This window comes from Spermophilus citellus (genome assembly GCF_964194105.1).
Source record: "Spermophilus citellus genome assembly, chromosome: 3".
Taxonomy (NCBI): domain Eukaryota; kingdom Metazoa; phylum Chordata; class Mammalia; order Rodentia; family Sciuridae; genus Spermophilus; species Spermophilus citellus.
In genome coordinates this window covers 17,716,374-17,734,029 of record NC_138184.1, presented here as the reverse complement: position 1 = coordinate 17,734,029, position 17,656 = coordinate 17,716,374, and the positions used below count along the sequence as shown (strand labels likewise).

The 17,656-nt window shown below is 46.2% G+C and overlaps 2 pseudogenes across 2 annotated transcripts; both read right to left on the bottom strand.

The window, feature by feature from the left end:
- Positions 1-2,127: 2,127 nt before the first annotated feature.
- Positions 2,128-3,253, bottom strand: LOC308644274 (mortality factor 4-like protein 1; annotated as a pseudogene). Its single transcript has 2 exons — positions 2,376-3,253; positions 2,128-2,199 (listed from the first exon to the last, which is right to left on the bottom strand). The product of its transcript is annotated as a mortality factor 4-like protein 1 (transcript).
- A 2,151-nt stretch (positions 3,254-5,404) lies between these two features.
- Positions 5,405-5,787, bottom strand: LOC308644277 (DNA-directed RNA polymerases I, II, and III subunit RPABC3-like; annotated as a pseudogene). Its single transcript has one exon. The product of its transcript is annotated as a DNA-directed RNA polymerases I, II, and III subunit RPABC3-like (transcript).
- Between the last annotated feature and the right edge of the window lie 11,869 nt (positions 5,788-17,656).

The following is a 17,656-nucleotide window of genomic DNA, read 5'->3' as shown; positions in this document are numbered from 1 at the left end:
GATGTGCTCAGAGGAAGAAACACTGTGTTAGGGCCTATAGTGTCATGGCCCTGTCCCTGCCTTTCTCAATCCGTGGGCCTCTGGTGTGTAACGTTGTTCCTGAGGCTCCCTCTTGTTCTGGCTGAGGTAAAGCCTCTTGCTCCATCTGCCCACAGCTAGTTGGCAAATGCCTACATTTGGCAAGTGCTGTGCGGGTATGGTCTAGGAGGATGGCAGGGTGGGGGCTGGGACCCTGGTTTCTACCCCCTCACACCCCAAATCCCTTTCTAACCCTAAGCAATGTCTGCCCCAAAGGGAACTGGGGGCAATATCTGCCCCAGAGGGAACTGGGGCTGGGCCCATTCCAATCCAAGGTTCAGACTCCAAGGCAAGCCCCAGGCCTTCTGGGATGTTTATATGGGTGTAGAAAGTGGATTTGAGGAAATCAAGATTAGAGTGAAAGTTTCCTTTTCTGTATCACTACTTAGAGTCTTTTAAAAATTGTATATTGTGTGGGTGTCAGATGGGGTGCTGGTGGTGGCTGGCACTAGCTTGTAATCCTATTACTTTGAGAGGTTGAGGCATGGGATCACAAATTCAAGATCAGCCTGAGCAATTTAGCAAGACACTGTCTCAAAATGAAAAATAAAAACGGCTAGGGATGTAGCCCAGTGGCAGAGCATCCCTGGGTTCAATCCCTAGTACCTGAAACAAACAAGTTGTGAATTGTGAGGCTCCAAGGAACAGCAGGGAGGTTTCCTATACTTCCTTGAGTGAAAAACCCTTTTCACAGACAATCTTTTCTTTAATTTTTTTTTTTTTTTGTACTAGGTTCTGGCTAAATTGCTGAGGATCTCACTATCTTGCTGAGGCTGCCTTGAACTTGAGATCCTTTTGTTTCAGCCTCCTGAGTTACAGTTGTGCACCACCACACTCAGCTTCACAGGTTTTTTTTTTTTGTTTGTTTGTTTTTTAATACTGGGGATTGAACTCTTGGACACTCAGCCCCTGAGCCACATCCCAGCCCTATTTTGTAATTTATTTAGAGACAGAGTCTCACTGAGTTTCTTAGCGCCTCGATTTTGCTGAGACTTGCTTTGGACTCACTATCCTCCTGTCTCAGCCTCTGGAGTCACTGGGAGTACAGACGTGTACCCAGTCCCTGCTTCACAGGGTCTTGTCTGATCATTGTTCCATAGAACACTGAGAAGTACCCACTTATTCAACATAGCTCATGTTCACTTTATAGAGGAGGAAATGGGACAGACAATCTTGTTTCCAGCCTCAGTCTAGTTTGGTGGTGGTCTGAGTGCAGCCTGATCTCCCTTTCTTCTGTGTACTTAGAACCTCCACCAGGGGGCAGAGGGGATGTTGCAGGGCAGCCTGGGGGATCTCAGACATTTGAGGAGAACTACATTGGGTTTAGATCTGAGTAGGGGCTAGTGTGACCACCTTTTTGGCCTGAGGCCCCTCTAGGGCAACCTTGGCCACTTTCACCAGGAAGACAGTGTCCTCTTATGGGTCCTCTTGGCAGTTACTCTCAAGGGTCAGTCTGGGTGGAGACCTCAGTGAAGCTCAGCTTTACTATCCTCTAGTAAATCCATCTGACTGGTTGCTTTATAGTTATTTCAGTAAATAAATTTGATGAGCTTCTCTGTTTTGTTCTCCCCACCAAGGATTGAACCCAGGGTGCTCTACCACTGAACTATACCCCCACCCTTTCTTTATTTCTTTATTCTTTTTTTTTTTTGAAAGGAAAAAAAGGAGCAGTAACAACTTTTATTTTCTCTTGGGGCTAGGGATGTGGCTCAAGCGGTAGCGCGCTCGCCTGGCATGCGTGCGGCCCGGGTTCGATCCTCAGCACCACATACCAACAAAGATGTTGTGTCCGCCGAGAACTAAAAAATAAATATTAAAAATTCTCTCTTCTCTCTCTCCCCTCTCTCACTCTCTCTAAAAAAAAAAATTCTCTCTCTCTCTCTTTAGAAAAAAAAAACTTTTATTTTCTCTGTTTAAATTCAAACAGAAAACAAACATCAATTTTGTTATACACTAACATCTTCAAAGTACATCATTTGTACAAGAGAAGGACTAAGAACAAAAATGTGTTTACCGAGATCCAAACACAAGTGAATGAAGTACACCTCCTCACACTGCTTTCTGATGGTATTCAGGAGGGGTGACTTCATAATCCCTGGCACTAAACAAAGTTGCAGAATTCTTTGCCAGGGGGGCTGGGGATGTGGCTCAAGCGGTAGCGCTCGCCTGGCATGCCTTCGGCCCGGGTTCGATCCTCAGCACCACATACAAACAAAGATATTGTGTCTGCCAAAAACTAAAAAATAAATATTAAAAAAACTCTCTCTCTCTCTCTCTCTCTCTCTTTAAAAAAAAATCTTTGCCAGGTACTTGAGGAAATCATGAAAATAATTCAATAATAAAGCAGGGCTCTTCTCATCCAGAGGTGTATAGGCCAACATCACTCCAATTATTACAAATAATCTCAGTAGATGTGGCGCTCCATACTCCTGGGACATGGGTGCATTAGAATGACCTACAAGGATTTCAGCATACTGTGGTCTCTCAAATTTGTAGAGCAGTTGAGTGCCCAGCATTACATTGAAGTATTCTTTTATTCCTGCCACAATTTCATTAACAGCCTACTCCTTATTATCTGTGTTTCCTCAAGATTTCTTGTAATTTGCATAATCCTCAAGAATAGACTCCACATTCTTCTTTGCAGGAAGATAAAAGAGCTGTTTTTGTCTGCTAATTAAGTCCCAGTCATCAACAAGCCCTGGTTTTAGCTCTTCAGGAATCTTTACTTTAACTTCAACTCTGTTCATAAATGTTTCTTCATTTTCAACAGCAGGAGCTACCTGGGCCCTTTTTTTCCGAGGAGGCTGAGGTGTCTCACTGGTACTGCCACCAGGTGTTTTCTGTTTGTTCTTTTTGGTTTTCACTTCAACATTTTTCTGTTGCAGACCAGATGTCTTCTTTCCTGGAGCAGCCCCTCTCATCTTCCCCTCTGCATACAGCTCCTGATTGGCTTTTTGGAGTTCTCTCTTTCTGCAGATTGGTGTCCACGTACTTGAGCACTCTGCTCTCTGGAACCCATTCATCCCAATTTTTATTCCAACCACTGTAATGTATAAAGTATTTCACTTGTTTGTCCTTTATGGCAACCTTAACGCACTTTGCTTCATAAAGGAGAGGCCCATGAAAGCACAGCACTCACTCACCCTCCTGGAATTTCGGCTTAGGGTCCTGCTTGGGCGCCTCCTTCTCCCACCACCTCCCACCCACTACCGCTCCCTAATCTCTACCCCACCCAACTTTGCTTCAGATGCACCGTCAGGCACAGCCAGCTCTATATCCTGGGCCCGATTTATTTATTTCTTTATTCTGAGATAGAGTTTTGCTGATCTCAAACTTGAGATCCTCCGGCCTTAATCTGCCAAATTGCTGGGATTATAGTGACTGAATTTATTTCACCATGCCTGGCTTTACGAGCTTTTCTGATTATACCTGAGCCTCTTTCTGGCTTGGTTATCTGGGCTAGGAGCAGATGGATGCTCCTAGTTAGGACTGAGTTAGGACTGAGTGGCTGCTCTGAACAGAGTACTGTGCTAGGTTCTGTCAGGAGGTATCAGGTGTAATGGTGATTCAGATTAACCTGGAGTTGATAAACTGAGGGAATGCATGTGCTTTCTTGACCTCTAGGCTCCTAAAGAATAGACAGCTGTTTGAAGATTTACCTTCTTTACTCAGACCAATTGTCCCTAGAAGTAGTTCAGTTTCTGTGCCTGAGGCTTCCAGGGTCCTGCCCCATCTCCAAACTGTAATAGGCATTTCCTTTTGGTGAATTAAGACCAGGAGGGATATTGGGCCATGGTAGCCCAGGCTTGTGGATTGGACCATGGAAGCTCTTTACACATGCTGCAGGAATGACTTTACCTTTATGAGTAAAGTCTATGATTGGGTGGGTGAGTTAGACTGTGTGGGGGTGGTAAGCAGAACCAGAGTGGGAAGGGGTATGATGGAGCCAGTCCAGGTGAGGAGAAAACCACAGGAGGGGTGGGTGTCTTGGAGCCTCTGTCCTGCTAGCTCCTGGTTGTGCCAAGGACACCAGGTGGGAGTCTGAGATGCTCAGGAAGGTCTAGCACTTGTCCAATTTGCAGATTCTAAGGCTCTTGCTTCCTGATATCTTGGTGGGGGCTGATATTGCCTGGGGGAGATCCAAGCAGGCCCATGGATCCAAGGTTCTCCATCCGTCCTCACATGTTGTTGGGGAGGCCAGGAACAATATCTGAGGTGAGGCCTTTCTCCTAACTCTTATACCAGGACAGGGACCTGAATTTGTACCAGACCCTAAACTTATCCTCCTAGAGACAGTAAGTCCCAAAGAGGAATTGTTTTGATCTCTGGAGGCCTGTGGCTTGCAGGAGAACCTGGTAAGTGAAGACCTCACCAGAGAGTGACCTCTTCCAAGAGCTCATCCTATAGTCTCCTTCCCAGGCCTGTGGTCTCTACTCTCTCCTCCCTCCCCTACCCCTCATGATGAGTCAGCCAGCTGGGCACCTCCCTCTTCTTACTCAGGGTCTCATCACAGGGACAGGGTATCTGAAAGGTGAAGGGCCAGGGCTGGGGATGTGGCTCAAGCGGTAGTGCGCTCGCCTGGCATGCGTGCGGCCCGGGTTCGATCCTCAGCACCACATACCAACAAAGATGTTGTGTCCGCCGAGAACTAAAAAATAAATATTGAAAATTCTCTCTCTCTCCTCTCTCCTCTCTCACTCTCTCTTTAAAAAAGAAAGGTGAAGGGCCAGCCTGGGCCAGCAAGGTACCTTTTTAATTTTTTTTTAAAGACGGACACAATATCTTTATTTATTTTATTTATTTTTATGTGTTGCTAAGGATCAAATCCAGTGGCTCACATGTGCGAGGCAAGCGCTCTACCACTGAGCTACAACCCCAGCCCCTCATCAAGGGACCTTTAAGGCTGGAAGCTGACAGTGTTTGTCCAGGACACAAGAAGGCCTTAACCAGACTGGGGAAATCACAGAGAAGCCAGGACTAGGAAAAAGGAATGTACATGGTGCTCCTCCCAACTGATGGTTCTCTGCTGGGTGGGGATAGGGTGTTGGGAGGGAGGAAAGGAAGCATCATTTTTTTTTTTTCCTGAAAAAGTAAAATTTAATCAAAGAGTCATATACACAAAACAACTTCTGATTCGCTTCAAACTCTCCCACTGGGTTTTTCACGGACAAGTCAGTTTCCCATTGAGTTCGGACTAGCTACAGATGCACCAACAGTGGGCAGAAAGCTAGTTCCTCCTTATTAGATAAACAGTAGGAACATCTACTCAGGTTTGAACAAGGTCCATGACCTGAGTGACCAAGCAGCAGGTGGCATCCCTTAAGGTTCAGAAGGCCAGTTTCTTCATCAGCAGATAAACTCTGGAATCCACTCCAAATCCTTGCAGGTTGTTGGCATCACCTTGCAGCCTCATGAGTGAAGCCCCGTAGAACGTAGGCAGAGAGGTGTGTTGCTGCTTCCATAGACGTTTCATCCCCTCAATCCTGCACACGTTCCCCTACATTACATATTCAAACTGGTCAGCCCCGAAAGGCCTAGGGTACCATCTTCATACAAGGTATTAGCTAAGACCAATTGGAACTTGTCAAGCAAGTCTACAAGATAAATATGAATGTTTACATCTAAAATGAGGTCCATCTTGAAAGATTCACTCTCACAATGCAATAGAGATACTCCATAAAACTCTTTACCCTCTGAGTCAATGTCTTTCACATCCAAAAAACAAAAAAAAAAAAAAAAAAAAAGAAAAAAAAGATAAAAAAAAGAAAAAGAAAAAAAAAAACAAAAAAAATGTCTTTCACATCCAAAACATCCTCAAAAAGGATGCTAGCCATCGTGAGGGGGCCACCGTAGCAGCAGAAGCGCAGAGCAAGCAGCCATGACTTGAGGTATTCGCGCACTCCCTCGTGCTGAGAGTAGACAGGGAAAAAGTGCAGGCTGAGGAGCGGCAACATCGGAGCCTAATGATGCATGCGCACCGACTTGCAGCAACAAGGAGGTATTAATTTTATCTGTTTCTTTTAATTTTTTTTTTTTTTTTGCAGTTCTGGGGATTGAACCTAGGGCCTCATGCATGTGAGGCAAGCACTCTACCGCAGAGCTCCTCTATCTCCAGTCCATTACCCAGTTTTTTTTTTTTTTTTTTTTTTTTTGTTGTTGTTGTTCTTTTTTTTGGGGGGGGGGTGTTTATTTATTTATTTATTTTTTTGTTTTTGTGCCAGGGATTGAACTCAAGGGCATTTAACAACTGAGTCACATCCCCAGCACTTTTTAATTTTTATTTTGAGATAGAGTCTTGCTAAGTTGCTTAGGTCTCACTAAATTGCTGAGTCTGGTTTTGAACTTGCGATCCTCCTGCTTCAGCCTCCTGAGTTGCTGGGATTGCAGACATGCACCACCAAGCCTGGTTTACCCTGTTTCTTGGCAGTCTTGCCTAGGAAGTTTAGAAGAGCACTCCCTTATGGGATTTGAACAGACACCACTGCTTGAGGCACAGGGTTGCTGGTGTCAGTCCAGCCCAACTGTACCCAGTGATCACAAGGGAGATCTCCCGAAGAATTTAGGATGAACCTAGGGCCTCATGCATGCAAAGTACTCTTAGTACTGAATTATACTCTTAGCCCCAAAGATAAATCTTTTTCTTTTTAAATTTTATTTTGTGACACTGGGGATCAAACCCAGAGGTGCTTTACCACTGAGCTCCATTCCCAGCCCTTTTCAATTTTTCTTTTGAAGCACAGTCTCACTAAGTTGTTGAGGCTAACCTTGAACTTGAGATCCTCCTGCCTCAACTTCATGAGCTTCTGGAATTATGGGCCTACATCATCATGCCCAGTCTCCAGAGATAAATCTTGATTAGAATAATGATGAAACTAGTTTCTAATGTTGCCATACAACATTTGGAAGAACACTAGGAATATGAATTATGCCTATGGGTGTTCTTGGTGACCAGATATGGAGAGACGGTGCTACGTGTGTGTGGGTGGGCGGTGGGAGCTTTCCTCCTGTCTGTGCATGGGTTGGGCTTGAGAGTAAGGACAAGTGTGTGTACACATGTGTGTGATTACGTGTTTGTAGTGGGAAATGTGTATATGTATTTTTATGGGTTCACTCTGGCTGCGATTCTTTAGTGGCTTCAGCTGGAGAGACAGGTGAACACATCTCTGTATTGGGCCCTGAGAAATACCGTTACTGTTCCTGAAGTTAGTGAAAGACTGTTTGGTGACTGTCTCTGCTGAGCATGAAGCCACCACCTTGGAGGTCCCCTATACTAGAAAGAGATTCCCCATGGAGGAGAGGAGTAGGTAGGTGCTCCCCCCACCCCTGCCGCCGTTTTTTGCAGTACTAGTGATTGAACTCAGGGGCACTCCACCACTGAGCTATATTCCCAGCTCTTTTAATTTTTAAAAAATGTTGAAACAGGTTTTGTTAAATTGCTGAGGCTGACCTTGAATTTGCTGTTCTCCTGCCTCAGCCTCCCAAGTACCTGGGATATAGGCTTGTGCCACCATGCCCAGCCTGTGCAGCCTTCCCTCCTCTCTCTAGCCTTATCTCAGTGAGTTTGAAAACAGCCCTCAGGGCTGCTCTGGGCACCAAAGACAGAAGCCAGAGTCCTTCAACAACTTCTTGAAAGGGTTCCTGGGACCATGGAGACCTATACCCATGACTGCCTCTGGACATGTGGCCCCTGAACATTAGCTACCTGCACCTGGGCGTGTACATGGGGTTCCTGTGCTATCACGGGGCTCAGTACACTCCTGTGAAGGGGTCACCATTATTTCCATTTGGTGGAGGAGGAAACTTAGGCCAGAGAGGGGGTTGCCTAAGGTCACAGAGGGAGGTCTTAGCAAGTCTGGTCTCTTTCATCTGAGTTTGTGTTCTGGCTGCCCCTCTCTTCCTGGTATGAGCACTATTTTACTGTACCCCATCCTTCAATACCAGAATCCCCACCCCAGCCCTCTTCATCTTTAACCTCTGCCCATTTTCTCTTCCATAGCCCATTGGATCAAGAGATTGAAATTCAGCTTTAATGGATATAGTAGAAATCAAGGGGCTGGACTGAATTGGCCCGGGTCAGGAGTTGCGGACTTTTCCTCACATGACTCCTGTCCACAGAATTGGGCAGAAGGTTGCAATGTCCTTGCCAGCTTTGTGTCCTGGGGCAGGATCTAGGGATGCTCAATACCCAAGAAAGCTCAACACCCTCTTGGCCTTGGCCTACCCTCAAGGCCCCTGGGCTAGCCAGGTAGTTCCCTGCCTGCGGCAGGCTGCACTCTTTATGTCCAATTCATTGCTGCCCACAGAACCTGCTCTGACCTTCTGAACATCACGCCTTGGCTCACAGTGTCCCTACATGCTGTGATTTCACCCAGGCAGTATACAATTCCTCCTTTAGATTGCCTGTGTCCTCCCTGGTTGCTAAGGCAGTACTGCTTTCTCTGGTCTCCCATAGCTCCAGGGCATGGCCCTCCGGGTTTTAAGACAGACATTAAGTCCTTGTCCATATCCCTACTGAATGTGAGCTCCCTGCCTCTGGACCACCTTTGTTGTGCCCACCAGAGTTTGTATGGCCCAGGGCCTCAGAATGGAAAGTGTGGAGACCTATTGGAAGCACACACAGGCCAGGTTGACTGTGGCTTTCTCTGAGAAGTTGGTCTGGGCCTAGATCACTTTTCATTGCATACACTTTTCTATTATTTGGGGTTTTCACTAAGCTTTCTTGTATATTCTTTTTCATAATAATAAAGGAAGAACCTCATGCTGGGCCTGGTGGTACACACCTGTAATCCCAGCAACTCAGAAGCCTGAGGCAGGATGATCAAAAGGGTCAAGGCCAGCCTCAGCAATTTAGTGAGACCCCAAGCGATTTAGGGGGAACTTGTCTCAAAATAAAAAATAAAAGTACTGGGGGTGTGGCTCAGTGGTTAAGTACCTCCCCTGCCCCCCCATACCAAAAAAGAAAAAGAAAAAAAAGGAAAGAAAATTTTCATTATATAATAAATATGAATGTTTATTGTCTATATTTAAAGGACAATCTATTAGAAGAATTCACTCCCCAACTCAGCATTCAGCCTCTTTAACATACCTGAGAAGTGTTGCTACCAAAAAACATGCTTGTAAGATACATTTAAAAATAAAGATCATAGCCAGGTATGGTGATACACACCTGTAATCCCATGACTTGGAGGCTGAGGCAGAAGGATTAAGGATTAAGAAGTTCAAGGCCAGCCTCAGCAATTTATCGAGACCCTGAGCTATTAATGAGACCCTGTCTCAAAATTCAAAAAATAAAAAGGACTGGGAATGTAGCTTAGTGGTAGAACACTTGCCTAGCCTGCCAGAGGTCCTGGGTTCAACACCCAGCGCCACCAAAAATATATATGCGCACACACATATATATTGTCTTGAAAAAGTTGGAGACCACATCCACCCAATTGATGGAAGTTATTTGACATGGGTACTGGGGTGTGTGGGAAGGGTTTACAAATTGTTAAAAGGACTTTTGTTATACTGGGATTGTTTGGATTTTTTCTTTCTTTCTTTCTTTTCTTCTTCTTCTTCTTCTTTTTTTTTTTTTTTGGTACTGGGGATTGAACCCAAGGGCACTTAATCACTGAGCAACACCCCCAGTCCTTTTTATTTTTTATTTTGAGACAAGTACCTCCTAAATCATCCTTAGGAGAGGAAAAAGTGTCAAGGGTATGGAGGAGGCTGGCAGCACAGAGATGCTCCAGGCTGGCCAGGAGGCCTGGAGATTGCTCAGTCCTGTGCTTGTCTTACTATATTATCCTGAGCATATCAATCAACCTCTGTAAACCTTGGTTTCTTCTCTTAGCTGGTGTCTCTTTCTGCTCTGATGCTTCTATTGTTCTAAGGCACTGTTCTCCAACATTTTTGTGCATCAGAATCAACTGCAAGTTTCATTAAAAAAAATTTCTGAACAGGCATGGTGGCCCATGCCTGTAAAACCCAGAGGCTCCAGAGGTTGAGGCAGAAGGATCACAAGTTTGAGGCAAATAAGAAATAAACAAAGTACTGGGGATGTAGCTCAGTAGCAAAGCACTGCTGGGTTCAATCTCCAGTACCAAAAAGCAAAAACAAACATCCTCTCTAGAGGGGCTGGGGATGTGGCTCAAGCGGTAGCACGCTCGCCTGGCATGCGTGCAGCCCGGGTTCGATCCTCAGCACCACATACCAACAAAGATGTTGTGTCCGCCGAGAACTAAAAAAAATAAATAAATATTAAAAATTCTCTCTCTCCTCTCTCACTCTCTCTTAAAAAAAATCCCCTCTAGAGTTTCTGATTCACTAAGTCTGGGGTGAGGCCTACCTGAGAATTTGTTTTTTTGGGGGGCGGGGGGGGTGGGGTGGGGTGTGTGGGTGGGTGGGTACTGAGGTGCTTAACCACTCGGCCACATCCCAGTCATTTTTATTTTTTTATTTTGAGACATGGTCTCACTAAGTTGTAGAGGCTGGACTTGAATTTGCAATCCTCCTGCCTCAGCTTCCCCTCCCAAGTCTCTGGAATTATACAGGCATGCACCACCAGGCCTGGCTGAGAATTCCTTTTCTACTAGGTTCCCAGAAGGTGATGATAATGCTGGTTTGGGGTCCATAGTTTGAGAACCAGGTTCTAAATCAACAACTCACTGGGTAACTATCAGATTAATTCTTTGGGGATCTTAGTTTTCTTGATTGTAAGAGAGAGAGTGTGTGTGTGTATGTGTGAGTGTGTGTGTGAGTGTGTATCCCTGGGAAAGTGCATGTGTGAAATTTGTAATCACAGTTCCAGTGTGTGTGTGCGTGTGTGTGTGTATCCCTGGGTAAATGCATGTGTGAAATATGTAATCACAGTTCCACTTCTTTTTTAGTACAATTCACTAGAAACTTAATTCAGGGAAGGCTGTCTGTATTGTCTAGCCCAAGAATTCTTGACTTTGACTTTATGCCAGAACAAACTGGACTGCAGGGTTGTGGCCTGGGATTACAAATTCTTCTCAAGTGATCACAATGGATTGATAAAGATGGGAACCCTCTGCCCTGTGGAGGTCAAGGCTCAGGGTAGTGAACTGGATTTCCCAGGTCACTAAGTAGAACAGTGGCTCAGCTAGGAGCCATGTTTTCTGAGGACTCCTCAGGGCTGGGAAGAGTCTAAAAGCCCCCAAAGAGCCTGTCCAGCAAGTGACAGTCCCGTCTTTCAGCCCTCCCAGCTGAGTTCTGACTTCTGGGTACTGCCTCTCTGCCTTCTACTCCTTCTGCAGCATTGACTCACACCTGCAGACTTCTGGGATTTGCAGGTAGCCACTATACTGAAGTCTTTCTCCTTGGCCTTAAAGTAGCCTAGCAGGTCTGCACTTGCTGAGGGGGAGCAGAACAAGTTCAGACCATGACAACTTACTCAGGGGACCCCATGTGGCATAGAACCAAGGAATACTGGGCTCCAGGTACAGATGAAGCTGAAGAACAGAGCCAGACATTTGCAGCCTTGAAATGGGCTTGGAGAACTGGAATTTGAGGACCTTGCCTTATTGTCCTTGAAGGGATACTGGTTAGGCATGAGGTTTTTCCCTCTTGCATTGTCTCTTTAAAGGTGAAGGTCAATAATCTTGGTTCTGGAAATGTTTGATCCTGTCAAGCAAGGAGACAATAGGAATCTCTGTCTGCCACAGTATGAATTGTAAAGGGATCCAGAGATCATCCTATCTGAATCACATCAGGTGAGGAAGTTAGGGCCTGCTTTCCTGGGAAGACCTTTGCTACCAGCCACTAGCTAATTCCAAATTGAGACTCAGAGAATGAGAACAAATCAGCTAATGTTACCCAGTCAAGAAAGACAGAGCAGACCTGGGTGTGGTAGTACACACCAATATTCCCAGCCACTCAGAGGCTGAGGTAGGAGGATCTCAAGGCCAGTCTCAGCAACTTAGCGCTACTTAGGAGGGCTACTTTCCTGCTGGTTGACCTTCTTCACCACAGTCCATGCCTGGGCAATCCTAGTCTGGTTGACAGGGTTGCAATGATTACTCAGCCTCTTGACTTTCCTTTAAGCTCCTTGTGTTTTGCAGGAGTGGTGAGTAGGGAAGAGGAAACAGATTTTTTTTTTTTTTTTAAGAGAGAGAGAGAGAATTTTTAAAATATTTATTTATTTTTAGTTTTCGGTGGACACAACATCATTGTTTGTATGTGGTGCTGAGGATCGAACCTGGGCCGCACGCATGCCAGGCGAGCGTGCTACCGCTTGAGCCACATCCCCAGCCCGAGGAAACAGAATTTTAGCCAAAGGTCACCTGACTCTCATCCTAACCCAAACCCCTGAGACTCTGTGCCCAGGGTGGACAGCAGGTAATTCCCACTGCATATCCCCAGCTCAAAAATGGTACCAAAAAAGCCAGGTGCAATGGCTCATACCTGTAATTCCAACAGCTAGGAAGGCTGAGACAGGAGGATTGCAAGTTCAAAGCCAGCCTCAGCAGAAATCGAGATGCCAAGCAAGTCAGTGAGACCCTGTCTATAAATAAAATACAAAATAGGGCTGGGGATGTGACTCAGTGGTTGAGTGCCCCTGAGTTCAATCTCTGGTACCAAAAATAAATAAATAAATAAAAATGGGACCAAGAGCCAGTGTGGTGGCATAGGCCTATAATCCCAGCGTGGGAGGCTGAGGCAGAAGGATGGCAGATTTGAAGCCCGTTTTAGCCTCTTAGAAAAACAACCTAGCAAAACCCTGTCTCAAAATAAAAAATAAAAAGGGATGGGATGTGGCTCAATGGTTAAGTGCCCCTGAGTCCAATCCCTGGTACCAAAAAAAAAAAAAAAAAAAAAAAAAAAAGGTACTAAGGACTGGGAATATAGCTCAGGGGTAGAGACTTGCTTACTTGCTTAGCATATGTAAAGTCGCAGGTTCAATCCCCAGTACCAAAAAAATGGGGTACAGAGGGGCTTGGCCTCCAGGGGACTTTGCTCCTCAAGACTCATGCTACAGGCACCTGGTATCTCCTCCAGGCCAAGGGGAAGGTCACTCCCTGGTCATCTTGGGGAAAGAGATCCTGTACTGGGGGGCAGCAATGATCATGGGGTGGTGGGCAGTATAGGATAGGTTCTTATACACCATGACTTTGGGGTTCCCAGAAACTCTGTCCCTCTTCACTGCAGCCAGGGTGATACTCCTGTTACCAACCCCACCTGGGAAGAACCTACCATGCACCATCAACCACCCTGGGTGCTGGTGATGGAGCCTTCTCCAGCCAGCACCCACCTCTCATCACTCCTCCCACACATTAGTGGTTGCCTTTGGAGGCATCAAGCAGGTGCTACTGAAACATTTATAGGAAAACCTGCATGTCATAGGGACAAAACAGGTCCTTCCCAACCAGGGTTGTCATGAGGGTCTTCTCTCCATTTTAAGCTTCACTTGTTTTTTTTTTTTTTTTTGTACTGGGGATTGAACTCAAAGCCTTGTGCAGGCTACCAAATTCTCCACCACTAGCTGCATCCCCAGCCTTCACACCTAATTTTTAAATTTTAAGTTTAATTAATTTGAATAACCACATGTGCTACTGGCTATAGTATTGGCCATTGCAGACAATTGACTGCATTAAAGCAGAAATGAGCAAGGTCTGATGAGCTGGGAATGGAGAGAAGAGTTTGTTAGGGCTGGGGTTGGGGAGGAGGTGGAGAGCCCAGTGGTGTGGGTCTAGAGGTCACTAGCAGAAGGTGAGCAGCAGGCAGCTTGGCACAGTCCCTGGCCACCTAGAGGCACAGAAGTTGGAGCTGCTCAGGGTTGGGAATGGGAACAGACTGTCAAGAAGTCTGTTCTTGGGTCACTGTCAAGAAGTTTGATGTCGGGGCTGGGGATGTTGGCTCAAGCGGTAGCGCGCTCACCTGGCATGCGTGCGGCCCGGGTTCGATCCTCAGCACCACATACCAACAAAGATGTTGTGTCCGCCGAGAACTAAAAAATAAATATTAAAAAATTCTCTCTCTCTCTCTCTCTCTCTCTCTCTCTCTCTCTCTCTCTCTCTCTCTCTCCCCCCCCCCCCTCACTCTATCTTTAAAAAAAAAAGAAGTTTGATGTCTTGTCTTCCTCATTGGTGGCAAATTTGGGGTTGGGAACTTAGACTATGTGAAGTGCCCTGGCCCTGGTGGATATTCCTGGATAGGACAGAGAATGACTGACTTAGTATTTCCTAGGAGAAAACAAGCTGTGGTTTGATAGCTCCCCCAATCCCCACTAGTGGAAGACAGAGGGGTCCTGTGAGCCAGAGAGAGAACTTAGGAAATACCCAGGTCCCCCCTCATGGTTGGACAGAGCTCCCACCTCCCTGGACACTGTGTCCCAAGAAACTCTTGTGAATCACTCCAAGAAACAAAGGCATTTTTTTTTTCCCCCAGAAATTACCCAATGCTACTTATACTCTTTAGCTTTTCCTTTGACAAATCCTTCCTGAACCTGGCTCTGGATCTTCCAGCAGCTGCCCTCGTCTATCTGAATCTTTCTGAGGGCAGAGCCCAGTGCCAGGTCCTGAGAGGGTGCCAAAGAGGAAAGGGTCCCTGGACACCTAGGAAGTCTGTGGCCTGAAGGGAGCACATAGTCTTGTCCTCTTGTCCTTGGGAGCTCCTGTCTGAGGGACAGATAAGTTTGTCACATTAGGGAAACTTTTGGCCTGGGGAGGAGGAGTAGCCCCTCACTGAAAGTCTGAACAGAAGGGATAACTTGGAGATTGCCAGTCTGAGGGACAGCACAGGCCTCTGTGACTCTTGCCTGAGGAGACAGGTGGCCCCACCCTGGGGACTTGTCTGACAGATAAACAGACTGAAAGTGGGGTTGGTGAGCTGTCTCCAGTCTGATGTTGGAGTAGGGTCGGGGATGCATTGCTGAGGATGCTATCTGGAGGTGATGTTGGGCAAACTTCCTAGAGAAGTTGGCTCTGAAAATGTGTCCAGGGCTTGGGTCAGTGAGAGGAGTTGTTGGCAACGTTGGGGCATAGTTTTCAAGTTTTTCTGCAAATGTATGTGTCTGTTTGGGTCAGTTGGGCTAAGGCAGTGCAGAACAAAGAGACCTGACCCTGACCTCACTCACAAAAATGCCCAGGGGTCTAGGACTTTACAGTGAACATGGAATTTCTCACCCATGGTCACATTTGTCCCCACACAGGCATTGCAGGTCACGTCATTCCCATCCTACAGACAAGGACATTCACAGGAAAACAAAGCAACTTGCTCCAAATCAAGCAACTGGTGAACTGATGGTGCTTGGGACCCCCCCACCTCAGGTCTTCTGGCAAAGCAATCCTGCCAGTGAGAAGAAATAAAGCCTGAAAGGGGGTGTTGTGCAGAGACTGGGTAGAGCCTGTGGCTGGCACCCTCTGCTGGCCACAGAGTACAAGTGCACTCTGCCTGTGGCCCAGGAACAGGAAGGGAACTTCTGTCTCTGAACATACATCTGACCCTAGTGCATTGCTGTCCAGCAGAGTTGGGGTTACTGTTTCCAATTTTGCTCAAGAAAACAGACTCGGGGAGGGGAGGTAACTTGCTAGAAGTAAAGGTTGAGCTACCTGTGCATGGCCGTCCCCTGTGTCATCCTTGCTTAGCTGCTTTGCAGAGTTGGAAGTCCATTGGGATCTGTGGGAGAGGGAGGGCTGACTGCTCAGGCACTTTAAGCACACATGCTATGTGTCAGGTATTGAGTGCTCACTCTTTGTCACTGCAGTCCACACAGATCCTCAGGGGGACTTCATTCTATGGCCTCATTCTATGGCAGAGTGAGGGAGGTTAAATCGTATCTGTGAGCAACTGAGCAAGTTGGGATGTCTTACATCTAACTGCTTCCCTCCTCTTGCTGGAGGGGTCACACAGGCATGTGACCTACATGTTTGCTTCTGTAGTGTGGCATAGGGAGATTCCTGTGATGGTTGGACTTGGGAGCCATTACTATCTCTTGGCTCCAACTAGCAATAATACTTGAGATTCTGTAATAAAATATTGTACTTAAGCTGGCCTTTGAAATTCCATCATCAGAGTCTCTTTTCTTTTTTTCTTGTTTGATCCTATAAAAATGCAAAAGCCTTTTGGAGCTCACCTTGTGTAAAACCTTCATTTGGAGGATTGCAACTTCCCTGAGAGACATCAGCTCATGGCGTAAGTCACCAATTTCACTCCCTCCTGGGGTCCATATTTACTTCTGAAGTATTAACCTAAGGGTTCACAATAACAACAACTAAAGCAGCAACTCATATATACCGACCACACACAATGCTGCATTTGGCCCAGAAAATAATTCTATAAACAGGTCCTCTCTGTAAATACTATCCCCATTTTTACAAGGAAAGAGACTAAGGTGCAGAGCAGTTATGCCTATGTTCAGGACAAACCATACAGCTAGTCACAGCAGGGTTGAGGCCTGAACAAAGACAGCCTGGTGCAAGGGGCAGATTTATATATTTTTTTGATACCAGGAATTGCATGCGAGGCAAGTACTCTACCACTGAGTTATGTCTCCAATCCAGCTCCTTTTTGTTTTTTTTCTTTTTTAGTTGTAAATGGACACAATTCCTTTATTTTGTTTACCTGTTTTTATGTGGTGCTGAGAATCAAACCCAGTGCCTCACATGTGCTAGGAAAGCGCTCTGCCACTGAGTCACAACCTCAGCCCTCTTTTCTTTTTCTTGTCACCCACTGAGAGAGGGATTCTGGAATGGGAAGGGGCTCCAGCATCTGCTAATTCATGGAAGATCTTCCAGAGCCTTCAGTGGCCTTAGAGGCTTGTTTCTCTGATTGTAATGTATAGGAGATGGTGCCTCGTGGTCTGCAGGATGGGATGAGCCTTTGGGAAGGGTTGATATTGGGACATAGGGATATTTGTCCAGCTCTCAAGACTTGATGTGAGAGGTTTCACTTTTCTCCCTTGATTCTGATTTTTCTTAGAACCTCCTGATTACCTTGTTAGAAGGTGAGACATATGAAAAGGAAAGCTGGTGTGAACCCCTCTCCTTTCTATGGGTTCTAAGGCTCTGGTCAGCCTCCCTATCTTACATGATGGCATGATGGACTCCAACCAAATATACCCAGCCCTAGAGGAGACTCTCATGAATCTGGTAAGCCTGGGCCCCATGTTGTGGCCCACAGGGGAGATGTGTGCCCTCAAGGCCAAACTTCTGTTTTTTTTTTTTTTTTTTTTTTTTTGTAGTGCTGGAATTTGAATTCAGAGCCTCCTACATACTAGACAAGTGCTCTACCATTGAACGCCATTTCCATCCCCAGACTTCTAACTTGTATCATGGGACTGGTGTCAGTCATTTGGGCTCTGAAAGATTCTAGGAGAAAGGACAGCCTAAAAATGGCTGAGGTAGAATGCCCCCTATGGCTGGATAGGAGGGACTCTGACAGTGCTGGATCCCATCTAGAGGAATGCAGGAGGAGGTAGGTCTCATTCTAGTCTAAGGACTAACATGCACACCCACTTCTGTCCCAGTTTGGCTTCTTGGGGACTCCTAAGCTGGTGACAAAGTAAAGGAACCAGTAGAGCCCGAGGGGCCCGATGTCCCTTTTCTGGATGATCCTTTCCCCAGCTGTTTTAAAG